Source organism: Meriones unguiculatus, assembly GCF_030254825.1.
Source record: "Meriones unguiculatus strain TT.TT164.6M chromosome X unlocalized genomic scaffold, Bangor_MerUng_6.1 ChrX_unordered_Scaffold_30, whole genome shotgun sequence".
Classification (NCBI taxonomy): domain Eukaryota; kingdom Metazoa; phylum Chordata; class Mammalia; order Rodentia; family Muridae; genus Meriones; species Meriones unguiculatus.
This window is the reverse complement of record NW_026843706.1, coordinates 13,120,669-13,134,587: the sequence shown is the minus strand read 5'-3', so window position 1 is coordinate 13,134,587 and position 13,919 is coordinate 13,120,669. Positions and strand designations below refer to the sequence as shown.

General features: G+C 37.9%; 1 protein-coding gene across 3 annotated transcripts in view; it reads right to left on the bottom strand.

The window, feature by feature from the left end:
* The window catches only part of Gabra3 (gamma-aminobutyric acid type A receptor subunit alpha3), a 288,094-nt gene extending 275,589 nt beyond the window's left edge, over positions 1–12,505 (bottom strand). The window contains exons 1-2 of one of the 3 annotated variants that reach the window (XM_060376661.1): positions 12,274–12,504; positions 4,308–4,350 (exon numbers count right to left, since the gene is read on the bottom strand). The gene's annotated coding sequence lies outside the window, so the exon portion shown is untranslated. Of the gene's footprint in view, positions 1–4,307; positions 4,351–12,273 lie in introns of all 3 variants that reach the window. The other 2 variants (XM_060376662.1, XM_060376660.1) reach the window with 2 other exon arrangements.
* Between the last annotated feature and the right edge of the window lie 1,414 nt (positions 12,506–13,919).

Here is a 13,919-nt window from a genome sequence, read left to right as displayed (position 1 = left end):
AAATAGGCCGGTTGTGGTAGCACACACCAGTAGAATATGCTTAAGGAAGGAAAAGCAGAGAATCATGAGTTTGAGGCCAGGCTGGACTACACATTTAGAAAAATAAGGTTGAAAAATATAACTGCCTCATGATCCACCTAGAACACCACTATGCAAATATATAAAGTAAATTAAACTAGTATGTCAAAACTTATACTATGTCAGTGGACTTGGCATGGGGCATGGGAGGAGATGAGGGAGGGAGAGTGAGATAGGTAAGGAATAAGGGAGGAGGCTATAGCTGGGAATCAAAGTGAATAAACTGTAACTAATATAAAAAAATAAATTAAAAAAAAAACTTATACTGTGTCCCTGTAACAGAACTCACTTTAAACAAAAAATGGAATCAACCCAAGTGTCCATCAACAAATAAATTGATAATCTGTCTAAACCTAAATCAAAGACTTAAAAAGTAATACTATAAAATTCTACAACAAAATGAACAAAGTCATTTTTAAACTGATGCAAAGACTTTATATAGTGAAGATAGCCAGAGTTCATTATAAAAACGTTCATTGTACATACTCCAGGACTGAGAGTAGACAACAGCCAAGGGGACCATCATGTAAGGCATAAACTTCTTAAAACCCAAAATGTAATCATCATAATATAAAACACATTAAGAGAATGAAATTACAAGCCACAGAAGTGGAAAATATTCTTAAAGAATGTATATTTTAAAGGGTTTGTCGCATAAGCACTTGTGTATGTGTGTATGTGTACAATAATAATGTAACTATTCCAAACATTAATATGCAAACTATTTAAATGGACATTTTTCCAAAAAAGTAGTCAGGTGGCTGAGAAACACAAGAAAGGATATTCAAAAGCTATAAGGAAACAAGGAAATACAACTACATATTCACTAGAAAGACTGCCAAATTAAGATGTAAGGTTATTACAAATAGACAATTGCTAATATACAAACAATGAAAAATTTAAATACAGTATTACCTACATTATTAATAAAATAATAACAACAGCAATAATAAAAGACAATAATGGCAATGACAGTGAGATGTCCCCGTGGCACTTGTCATCAAGACTGTTGACCTGAGTTCAACATCCAGGACCCACCTTGCATAAGAAAGTAACAAATTCCTGCAAGTTTCCCTCTGATCTCCACATGTAGGCACTGTGGCATGTGTATACACACACACACTCATACACACACACACAAATGTACATACATGCACACAGACACATTAATGAATATATTTTTCATGTATATGCTTATTTTTTTTTGCAAAGGTAGTAGTAGATAAAACATAAAATGAAGCAACTTTTAAAGTTTCTACTCCTCTCCCTCATACTCTGTTAAATCATATTAAGGAGAAACCATTTCAACATCATTACATATATGCTGCTATCATAAAGGTATTGTTCCTTGTCTTTCCTCTTTATTGTTATTTTTGAAATAATTATTTAATCACAACATTTCTCCTTTTCTGTTCCCCCTCCAAACCTTCTCATATAACTCTACCCACTCTCTTTCAAATTCACGGGCTCTTTTTTTTACTAATTATTATTAAACACATATATTTTTTATATTTAATTCTACTTTATTTACTTTGTATCCCCCCCACTAGTTCCCTCCTCTTCCCCTCCCCATCCCTCCTTTTCTCCTCCTTCTCCCCACACTCCCCTCCCCAAGTCCACTGATAGGGGAGGTCTTCTTCTCCTTTTTTCTGATCCTAGCCTATCAGATCTCATCAAGAGTGGCTGCATTGTCTTCCTCTGTGGCCTGGTAAGGCTGCTCCCCACTCAGAGGGAAGTGATCAAAGAGCAGGCCAATCAGTTCATGTCAGAAGCAGTCCCTCTTCCCATTACTATGGAGCCCACTTGGACACTGAACTGCCATATTTTTAAATAATTTTTAAAATCTAGACAAATTTATACCCTTCATAAAAATTGATTCAAAGTGGAACATAGACTAACATGCAAAACTATAAAATTCCTAGTACACAGTATTGAAGGATAGGAACCTACTTCACAAAAGTATGGGCCTAAATGAACTACAAAATGTGACTACTGAGATAAAGAAAACCCAAGCCACAGACTAAGAATATGAAAGTGCAGGTCCATTAAATGTCTTATATTCAAATTGTAAACAAGTTCTTAAAAATCAACAATTAGAATAAAATAGCTCAGTTTAAAATGGCCAAAACATTGCAAGATCAAAGTTAGTGTGGACTAGATATACATAAAGTTTGAGACCACTGAGGGCTCTACAGCTTGGCTTGCATAGAGAGTTCTAAGGGTGTTTTTATTTTTTTTAAACAAAATACCAATCATTCAATTTTACCAATAAAGGAACCAGATAGTGCCTCAGAGAGGCAGAAAAAGCATCCACATGACCTTTCTATTGAGCTGAAAAGGAAAAAACTTTGCTACTCAGAAGGAAAGAGCCTTTCTACTCAGCTCACGTACCAGAAGGAAAAATCCAAAAGCCCCTTCTTCTTCCTCTACACATTTTTTCCCTTTTCTTTTTCACAATTTCTTCACTTTATATCCTGATTGTAGTCCCCTCCCTCATCTCTTCCTGCTCCCACCCTTCCTCTCTCTTCCCCATCTTCCTCCTCTAATCAAAAGAAAGGGGGATCCCTCCTCCCCTACCATCTAACCCCAGCCTATCACTTCTCAGTAGGACTGCCTACATCCTCTTCTTATGTGGCCTGGCAAGGCTACCCTGTCAGGGGGAAGTGATCAAAGAAGGAACAACAAAGTCCATGTCAGAGACAGTCCCTCCTCTTCTTACTAGGGAATCCACATGGAGAATGATCTTTAAATTTCTTTCAACTCAATGTCCCTCCTTTCTATTCACTCCCTGTCAGCTGGTTTCTTGTTTCATCTCTTGACCTAGGATAAACTTTATTTAATCCTGTATACAGAGAGCTCTTGAATTAAAGGTGTGCTAGGACTGAGCCACATACTAATCACCTATTTACAATAAACAGAAAATTATTGGATTAAAGTTCTATGTTAGAGCTGAACCACACCAAACAAGAAACAGGTTTGTACTGTTCACAATCCCAGAATTCACAATGGGACCAAATACCCTGTAAATTGAGGGTACAAAGAGAGATACTGTCTTTATAAAAGGGACAAAAGAACTAAATAGACACATCAATAAAACTATTACCAATGACAGATAAATCTATGAAAAGATTTTAGTTGTCATGTCATTATGAGCTTGCGGAGCCAAACACTGAAATAATACTAAACATCTATCAGAACGGATGTAGTCAAGATGCTGACAATACCAAATGCTAGCAAAGATAGAGAGCAACAGCTGCTTCTGCCAGGAATGTCATATTAGCCAGCCACCTTAGAAGACTGTCAATCTTACCATGTAAACTAGCAGTTGAACTCCTTGCAATTCACCCAATGAGTTAAAAACCTGAAACATAAATGTTAATGGCAGCTTTGTTCTTAACTGTGAAAACATGAGAACTACCAAAATGTCTTTCTATAAATGAGTAGTTTTTTAAAAAATCTGTAATATCCCAATGCTGTAGAATATTACTCTTTAATAAAGAGAAAAAAATGAGCTTTCAATCCATTAAAAGGCATTGATGATCCTTAAACCCAGTCTGACAAGTGAAAAAAAGCCACTCTGAAAAATTCAAAGGTACACAGGGAATAAAATGACAAATGCCTCCTGTCATATTTTCCCTAATATGCAGAATAAAAACAACAACATGAAAGTAAAATGGGAATTATTTAGGAAGAATGAATTGTTCAGCTGAAAGAGGGAAGAGGACAAAAGAAGGTAACATGTCAAAAATGAAGCTCATTTTGTACAATATGTACTAATAAAAACAAAAATCCCTAAAAACACCTAATAGTATTACACTGACTGAGTAGGTTGGACATATGATTTTAGGAATATAAATATATATATATGGGTGGGTGTATGGATGGATGGGTGTGTAAGTTTAACAAAAATTAATGAAAAGTGGCCATGCATTTTAAACAGAGAAAGAAAGAAATGTATGGAGGAAAGGAGAAATGATAGAATTATAATCTCAAAAAAAGAAATAAAAACAAAAGATGAGTACAGCTTTAGATGGGTGAGAGGGGTGAATACATAAGTCACAAGGAACTTTTGTGGCTAGAAAGCTATTCAGGAAAATAATATAGCGGTGACTATACGACAATATGCATGTTTAATCTCATATTTAGCTACATGAAATAAAGACCACAAATGCCTACTATGAATTTTAGTTAGGAATAACATATACATCCATCATTTGTAAGAAACGTACCAAATAAATGCAGTTCCAGTACAGACAGTGCTACATAGAGACCCTGTATATAAAAAAAGAAAAAAAAGAAAAAAAGAAAGAAAAGCTTTTGAGTTTTTTTTATACACTTTTTGATCTTCAAAATATAAAAAGATAAACTTGTCACTCATGAGTTTATAATACATTTGAACAAAGAGCTGAGGTGATTGAAATTATTTAAAAGCTATAAAGTTTAAATCATATTTAGATATTTTAATATAATTTAAACTTTATAACTAGGAAAAGAAGCAGACCACAGAAATGGAAAGTAGATAAATTACCCCAAAGAACTACTATATATAAAAATTTAGATATGTTACACAACAGAGGAAAAGAATGAATTATTCAGTATTTGCTGCTGTGAAACAAATGAAGAGGAAAACAGTTTAGAAAATTACCTCATACCATACAACAACATAAATTTCAGAAGCAATGAAAACTAAACAAAATCTATTCAAGCACTTATTAAATTTTGAATGAATAATTGCAACATAATTCACGAGAAGAAATTATAAACTGAGAGATAGATAATTATGTACAAATTAAGATTATTGTATGTAAAAGTTCTTTTAAAATGCAGATAGACAAAAATATTTCCACAGTGGTGATAATGGTCTAACATTTACTAAATATAGTAAAACGAGTAAAAGTTTTAAAATTATAAACAGAAAAAAATGTACACAAAAGCAAGCCAAATAAAAATATATAAAAATATTCATATCCACTATAATAAAAGAGGATAATCATTAAAGTTATGCTATTATTCTGCCTGTTAGGTTGGCAAAAATATAAATGGTGCAGCTGTGTGGACACTGCTCACCTTATAAAGTACAACGATCTCACATGAACATCAAGTGATTTTAAATGCTAGTATCCTGAGCCCCACCAACACCTCTTAACCCACTTTAATAATTCATTTAAAAAGTATTTATTATGTACATTTAGACATTTTTAGCTCCTATGGGATACAATTTTGAACAAAATAGGGAAAAAAAATCCTTTACTTTCTAGGGTAAGGTAGTAGTATGGAATCTAGTAATGATGATGCAAACCAAAGAAGAAAAAAAGGAGGTGCATAGTGCGGGGTGGGGGGAAGATGAGTTTGTATTTGTGTTTTTTAAACCTAAGCTCATTATAAAAGACTACTGCACAGCAGCATTTGATTGGAGACCTTAAAGAGATTAAATGTGAAGAACAATGATGTATGATATGAATACAGATATATGCTGCATAGTTACTCACAACTGCAAACAATTTCAACTGTCAATATTAAGGCTATCAGATAATGATGCCATAAAATTATGCAGATGTTGAAATTTTTGAAAGCTACTTAATGAAGTGTAAATTCTCTGAATGTAGTATTAATGAAAAATAGTTATGACACACAAACACATACATATGCACACACACACACACACACACACACACACACGATGGTCCTGTAAACACAGAAACACATCTGGAAGGAAACACTGCAAGTTTTTTCAGGATTTGGATCTTAGACCCAATTTCCAAATTTTTTACAATAAGGTTATTTTGTTTTATATCATGAAAAAAAATGAAGGTATACTTTACGGTCTTGAAGTAGACTGACAGTTGTCCAGGACTTTTAAAATTAAAGTGCTGGGAAGCAGTAAATAAGGGAATGGGTTCAGGTTTAGCTGTCACCCATCAGGAGTCATGCTGATCTAGCCATCTGACCTATGTGGATGACATTAGGAAAAGGTGTTCTGGACACAACAGGACAGTGACACATATGATGTCATAGCAATTGTGAAAACAGGAACAAGAATAATTCCAGCAGGGAGGGTGACAGGTAGGAGCAAAATCCAACCAATAACTGGGAAGCTATTGACACTTGATAGGTATGGGAGACAGGCAGTCAGCTTTCTCTAATGACAGTACCCTGGTAGGGCAACCACGCTTCTGGGCAGGCCTCACTCCCAGGTAGTTGGCCAATCCAAAAGGAACTTTTTGGCAGAAAAAACAACTTAAAGTTAGGATGGTAGAGAAGTGACAGTAGAGAAGTTTGATATAGGAAGAGTTGGTGTGAATATGATCAAAATATGATATATTAAATTCTCAAATAATCAAGGTATATTTTTAAAAAAAGAGTTATTCTGGAAATGAAGGAAGGGCCTGATAGAGTAGATACTAAAAAATTTCAAAAATATATGGCAGATGATCTGAATAAAGGAAAGGTGCAAAGAAGACTAAACCATCTTTCAATGTGTGAATAGCTGTTATAGGAAAGGAAATAGAAATTAGCATTTTCATTTCTCTATGGAGCAGCGCCAATAAGTTAAATTTAGAAAATGTGTTTCAGACCAAAATGAAGACTAACTTGTTAACAATAACAGCTGCATAACATCAGCTAGTGATTAAATCATCAGGTAGTAGTAAACAGCCTTTTCTGGAAGCATTCACACTGAAAACAGCTAACCACATGCACTTGCTGATCACAGTGTTGTACATGATCGCTAAGGATCACGCCATGTCTGAGCTCCGTCTTGTACTATTTTGAAAAGTTATTTTATGCTATGATCACTTACATAATTCTGTCTACAAGCATCTCCCTTCCCTTCAAGAGATTCTATGTAATACCCTTTCCCTTCAAGAAAGCATTTTCAAAGCGAAAATCACCATTCTAAATACACAGCCTGGAGATTTTTATTCTTCCTTCTCTGGATAGTGAGGAGACATACCGTGTACACACATCAATACCTTTAAAACTATGTTTCAAATACAAGTATAAAAATGTTTTTCTATTGCCAACTAACATTCCCCCCTAGGAAGAGACCACCTGGGCCATTCCATTTCAGCAAATAAAATAACCATTCCATTTCTGTTTCACAGTGTCTGGCATAATTTTTCTCTCAGTTACTTTCACTGCTTTCAAAATGCCCATAATGGAAATAGCACCTAATATCTAACTTTACTCCAGATCTTAGGAGGAAGTCCCTCCTTTAGCTTGCAGGACAGTCACAGTTTCTGCCATCTCAACAATACAACAACAAAGAGGCTTCCCTGTAGCCTCTTCCAAAGTCTCAAAATACTCTGTCAAAATGTTCAGTGTTGATTCAGTAGGTGGCTGAAATTGAAACATGTGCACCAAGTGGTGAGAACAAAGTATTCCATAGAGCAGGGCAGTCACTATTGAACCTTACAGCTAAGAAAGTCTTTATAAATAATCCATGTCTAGTCCAGCCCCCCTCATCATACAGTTGTTAAAATTGAAGCTCATACAAGACAAGTAATTTGTCATAAGAAACTCAGCATCCAGCTCAGGAATGGATTATAAACTAAGCTATCAGAAATCCATGTTGGGAGAGGATATTTAGTATACGATTCTTCAGAAAAATGTTTTTTGTTTTTTGGGTTTTTTGTTTGTTTGTTTGTTTGTTTGTTTCTGACAGGTGACTTTTTCTATAAATTGCTGACCATACAAAGCCAGGATAGTGCTGGCACAATTAAGAGTATAAGTTAAGCTAATACATGCCATCTGATTTTAAAGTAAGTTTATGCTCCTGTAGACCAGAGCCTAGGGAGTATTCTTTCCTTTTCCCTACTGTTGCAGTATCATCACCTGCCAGATATCTGCATCATCCAACTTGAATGTTAGTAAGCACTGTGTGCTTCAGAGCACGAAGGACTGTTTGCACAAAATTGAGTGTCATTTATTGGTACTCAGCTCTTCTGCAAAATGCAATAATGATGATCACATCTTCCTTCTTAGAGCAGTACATTCTCCTCCACACAAAACCATAATTTACAACAGTATCATTCAATAGTTTGTCAAATAAGTCCTTTCTCCCCATCTAAACCAAGTTGGCAATAACAGCGCTATTTTGTTCTCCACTGTGTTCTCCACTGAAGGAAAAGTATATATATATTCAAAGAATATCTGTTCAAATAGTAAGTGGCTCAGACCAAACCTCTCTTGTCTTTCTTCCTTTCTAGCATTCACATGGGTTTAACTCCTTCCCTTTTAATCTAAAGATAAACATTCACCAAAATAGCACAGTTGGATCTCTTTTCTTATTTCAAAAATTGAGAGACACTGGAGACACTGCTGTCTCCACATGGCTTCTTTGCTAAGCTCCAAGCCCACATTTCAATTGCACTTAGCAGCTCATGCTGAGATTCAGCAATAGCACTACTATCTGTGTGAGTTCATGCAAATCAAGCCACTCAGCCTGTCCAGATCAGATTGCTCAAATGACACCCCACTTCTTTTGCATATAAATCTTTATTCCAAGCTAGCCTTGACAACAATATTGCTTGTAGTCAAATTCTCCACGTATTTGCCAAACACTTCTCACACATGTGTTATTTCATCATGTACAACTGGTCATTCCCAAGCACTTTTGTCTAAACTCTGTCTAATCTAACACACAATTCAAAATCTACTTCCAGGAGCTGTCTTTGTTGCCTTGAACAACTTTGCCTCTCTTTTATGGCTTTAGATCTTACATTGCCTGAATATTTCTTCTCCTCCCTATTTAACTTTGTCATCTCAGAGAGCAGATACTAAGTCTAACCCATATTGTGTCTCCCACATTTTCTTTGGATTATTGTAAGCATTTAATAACCCTATATAAAATGGATCCAGCTTAGACTATGTCAATAACCCTACTTCAAACCCTTTTATCAGGCAACCTGTTTCCTAAAAAATGGTTAAATGCCTTCTAAAAAAAAAAAAAAACAAAACAAAACAAAACAAAAAAACATGTAACTCTCATCTCAGGTCCCAGTACATACTTTCCCTCTCTTCCTCTTCCCAGTCTTCCTCTTTATCCCCTTCTCTGTCCATCAACAAAACTGCTTCACCACCTCCATCCTGCTCCTTATGCATCTGTATGTATATCTCCTCCTTATGGAAATAATAAGTTTGTTATATCCTTAAGCTTTGCTTTAACACCAAGTTCTTATACTTACGCTTCATATCATTCATCATTAACTAAAATGACATGGTTATGTGGTTATATGATCACCAGCTTCTTCCCCACCAATAATAAACCTCAAACAAGCAGAGAATGTGTCTCTTTTATTCAGCTTTATTATCCTCTGCATGGTGCCTAACTACATAACCAAATGTACTGACAGTGAAAAATACACAATTGAATTGAAGAAGATAGTTTGATGACCACCACACTAGAATTTTGCTACTTGAACTGTGATCAACAGTTCAACAGTGAAACAACAGTTTACGGATTACCTGTCTGTATATTAAAAATGTTTCAGCCCCCCAAAACACCTCAGACCAGGTTTAGCATTTTAAAACGATCTCAGTGGACATTACTGTATGTTATATGTTAAGGGCTGAGAAGCACTGTCCTTGGTTTGCTTCTGAAAACCTTCACACATTTGAGATTTTATAAACTTTAGGCCATGACTTTCAAATGTGAAATACCCTGGAGGCTATACTTCACAAAATCATTTTGTAAATGGAAAAGCTAAGAGCCTTGAAGGGGAAGTCATGGGTGCAAGGTAAATGGCAAATCACCAGAGCCAAGAGTAGAACCCAGGTTTGCTAACCATGTTCTTCTCTAGCATGGTTTACTCCTTTTCTTTCTGGTCATACAGGATCTGTTCAGTTATAGCCATCATTCTAACACTTTTTCTTCTATTTTCCAAATCATGTATGGATCTTAAAGTCACCACTAGGTCAAAAATCTCCTTACTAATATTTCTTCTTAATCTCTGGCTCTAGAACCCCTTATTCCCTAAACCCATTGTCTAGCTATTATGTTGATCATTTGTAGTTTTAGAACAACTAGCCCCAAAGTACCCCTGGTCTTTAGAAATGAAAAAGAAAAAGTATTTGTTTGCAGCATTCGAGATGACATCAGATAGCTGGTTCTTTCAAGGACCAGAACTTATACTATCAGAGCTTCTTAAAAAGCTCTGGGATATGAGTTTGAAGCTGACATAGATAAAAAGTCTAGTTTCCATAACTCTTTTCCTTTAATTTGTAGTCTTGTCAGACCTAAGACTTGAGGAGAATGCATGATCACCATCTTTAACTAGCTGAAGAAAAAATTATTAAGAAATAACAAGTTTCTTTCATGTACCTCCAAAGAATCATGAACAGAAGTCATAGGTTTTATAAAATGTCTGGCACAGTTGCTCAAAAGCATACACACACACATACACACACACACACACACACACACACATACAAATAAGCCCTCTGTCACTGCCGTCAAGCAACAAATGGGGCACTGAGGACAAACTCAAGAACTTGGTGCAAAATAGAGCTTACTGACTTTTAGGAAGTCTTCTAGTTGGAAGAGTGTACAATTCACAAATGTTCAACCAAGCTCTCAAAAATTAACAGCCAGATCCATTTTGAAAAGATAATCTGAAGGTAGATGCAGAATGGTTTCAGCTGTGACCACAGAAAAGTAAAGTTGTTCGAGGCATCCTTCCCAAAACAGAAAGTAGGTTAGCGAAGAGTAGCCTTCTAGGGCCCTTGAGGAAGCCTGGGTCCCACACCACTCCCAGTTCTTATTGCTTTACACAAGGTCACTAGTTGCTCCCCAAAGCCAAGAGCAGCTATTCCTGCTGCTCCTGCACTTGACAGCAGAGGAGCACTGGCGATCCAGTACCCTGTGCTTTCATTTCCCACTAGAAGTGGCTGTACTCTGTCATTTAACAAGCTATTTAACCTTGTTGTACCTCAGTTTCCTTATCAGTGAACCAAAAATAGTAAGAATCTGCAACTTCACAGATTTGACATAAAAATTCAGTGAGGTAATACCCATGAAAACCTCAGCTCAGATCAGAAACATTAAATACTCAGAATGTTAGTGATTGGTACAATTCATCCTAAAATTATTACCATGGCATGACAGTGTCACTAACTCCATAGAGAAGCCTCTATGGAGTAACTCTGTCCCTTACAAGTTCAGGAGTGATACAGTAGTTTCAGCTGGTCCTCTCATAGCTTCAAGCAAATCAAGGGGGAGGCAGAGGCTGAGGAACCAATCTTCACTAATCCATACCATTCCCAATGGAAGTACTAGCTTCACCTGCTCTTCACCTGCTCTTCTCCTGCCCAGGAGCCCATCCCCCAGCCACAGTCACGGGCCAGCCTACTGGGAAGAAATCTCAACACATACCATCAGGTGTTTCCATCCACCTCCCAAGGACACACCTGGACCTAAGAGGATGCCCACCAATAAGGGATATGCTAAATCTGAATTCATGTTCTAGGCTTTCAGTACAGCTACCTGGGATTAGGGGTGGGCAAGGAATGGAGACTTCCCTCACTGAAGCCAGAAAAGCCTCCCAAGTTTGTAAAAGTGGGGCCCAACCCCAGAGAGAGCCTCTAAAAGGAAGGGGGAAGGGTTCCACCTGCTTAAAAGGAAGCAGTTATTTACAACTTTCTACTCACTTGCATCTGGGGACTGCAATAGGGAGAGAGAAAAGGGGATGCACAGTCTCCTCCTTCCTTCTGAATTCCAGCAGCCAGACACAGCTGCAGAGAAAGAGTTAAAGGAGGGAGCTCCAGCCATTACCCCATCCTTGTTGCCTAGGGCTGTCTGGGGGGTCATGACAGTGCTGTCTGCTCTGGCTAGGGGCCACACTGAAGCTTTCTGCAGCAGCTGTTGGACCCCCCAAGCAATTTGCAAGGTCAATGCTGACCTGCTTCCAAAGAGGAACACAACAATTCACTGACAATGAAGCAAATCGCGCATACACCACCAGATCGCAAACCCCCTTCTTCAAACCAGGTTTTACCCCAGCGCCTCCCAGCCCAGATGCCGCCTCTGGGCTTCCACCAGCCCCACTGGGGAACCCACGATAGCATCACAACTGCAGAGCATGTCTCGCCTCCCGATCAATCCAAGGAGACTCTCCTTACTGGGAAGAGAGAGATGCTATCAGGAAAGGAGACCAGGGCTTGGGGGGAGGGGGAAGAAGGAACATCTCTGTCTCTTACCGAGTGCCACAGTCACTTCCCCGATGCAGAGAGGGAAAAAAAAAGGATGAATGAACTGAAACAAGTTGGAGGCTAAGCCCTGATAGAGCGCGGCTTCTTCTCTTTCTCTAGGTGTCTGTCCTAGTCCCTGTCTGTCTCTCTGCTTTGCTAGCTAGCTAGCTAGCGCGCGCTCACGCTCTTCCTCTCCTCTCTCCCTCCCTCCCTCACCCCCTTCCTCCCTCTCTTTCTGTCTCTCTCTCCTTTCCTCCCTCCCTCCCTCTCCCTCTGTCCTCTTTCCCCTCCCTCTTTCCTTCCCTCCCTCCTTCTCATCCTCCCGCCCAACCTTCCTCCCATGCTCCCCACCCCCTTCGCTGGCTTTACCACTGCCTGGTGCTGAGCACACAGCAGCGCTGGGGTTCCTAATAAAGAGCTGCAAAGGCTTTAGATCTGTGGTTGTTTTACGAAAGACTAAAGTAGTATTTTATTCTTTGAGGTTTCCAGCAGAGAAATTGAGGGAAGCTCAGAGAGAAGGGGAGGAGCAGGGCAAGCAAAGGGGAGAAAAAAGAGCAGAAGGCTAAGAACAAATAGAAGATAAAGGAAGTATGGATTACCAAACCGCTGTGAGATGCTTACTTCCCTCTTCAGGAATGAAGAGTGAGCATCCTCCTTTTCTCTCTTCTTTCCCTTCCATTTCTATGGGCGTGCCTTCTAGCCTCAGGCTCCAGATAAAGGTTTGACAATCTTGTCTGCTCAGATTCCATCTCCAAGGATAATAATGAGCTCCTAAAAAACTGTACATCAAAAAGTTGTCATTCACATTTCACTAAGAAGAAACAGTTCAGCCATACTGATTCCCTAATGACCTAACTTCCACCCCACCCCAATGAAGTAGCAGTGTGGATCCAATTCAAAACTGTCAGCTCAAGCTTTCTTCAAGGGAGAATGGGGCAACAGTGGGTCCATAGTGCTGGTGAGAATATAAAAGCTCAAGAGAAAAAATATTGACTGATTTCCAAAATATAAAGCAAAAGGAGAAAAAGCAGTCTGAGCAAAGTAACAGAGTGGGAAAGAAACAGAAAGATTAAAACAAAGAAACTTAGGCTTGAGGGAAGCCTCTGGAAATTACTGTTGCCTTGGGTAAGTCATTTCTTCAATAGCTTTAGAATCATCAATGACTAAATGACAAGGGGTCAAGCACATTGTATTGTCTTAAAAGACCCTGCTACATCTAGCAATCTAAGACATAAAGATAGGAAGTTCCTAGACAAGAGAGGTTGATCGTTAAACAATAAAAAAAGTATCAAATTCTTTTTCTTTTTTTGGTTTTGTTTTGTTTGTTTGTTTGTTTCTCAAGACAAGGTTTCTCTGTGTAGCCCTGACTGCCCTGGTCTCACTTTGTAGACCAGGCTGGAGTTGAACTCGCAGAGCTCCATCTGTCTCTGCCTCCCCAAGTGCTGAGATTATAGTGTGTGCCACTGTGCCTGGCTGAAAAACTACCAAATTTCAAACGCACTCCAAAAGTAAGTTTTCAATGACTTAGCATTCCACTTTTTTTTTTTTTATTTCAGAAGCAACATGAATATGGGCATGATTGTGAATAATTACTGCTATCAAAAAATTCATTCTCTGAATGAGATTTAAGCTTCAGAATGGCAAGCAGGATAGAC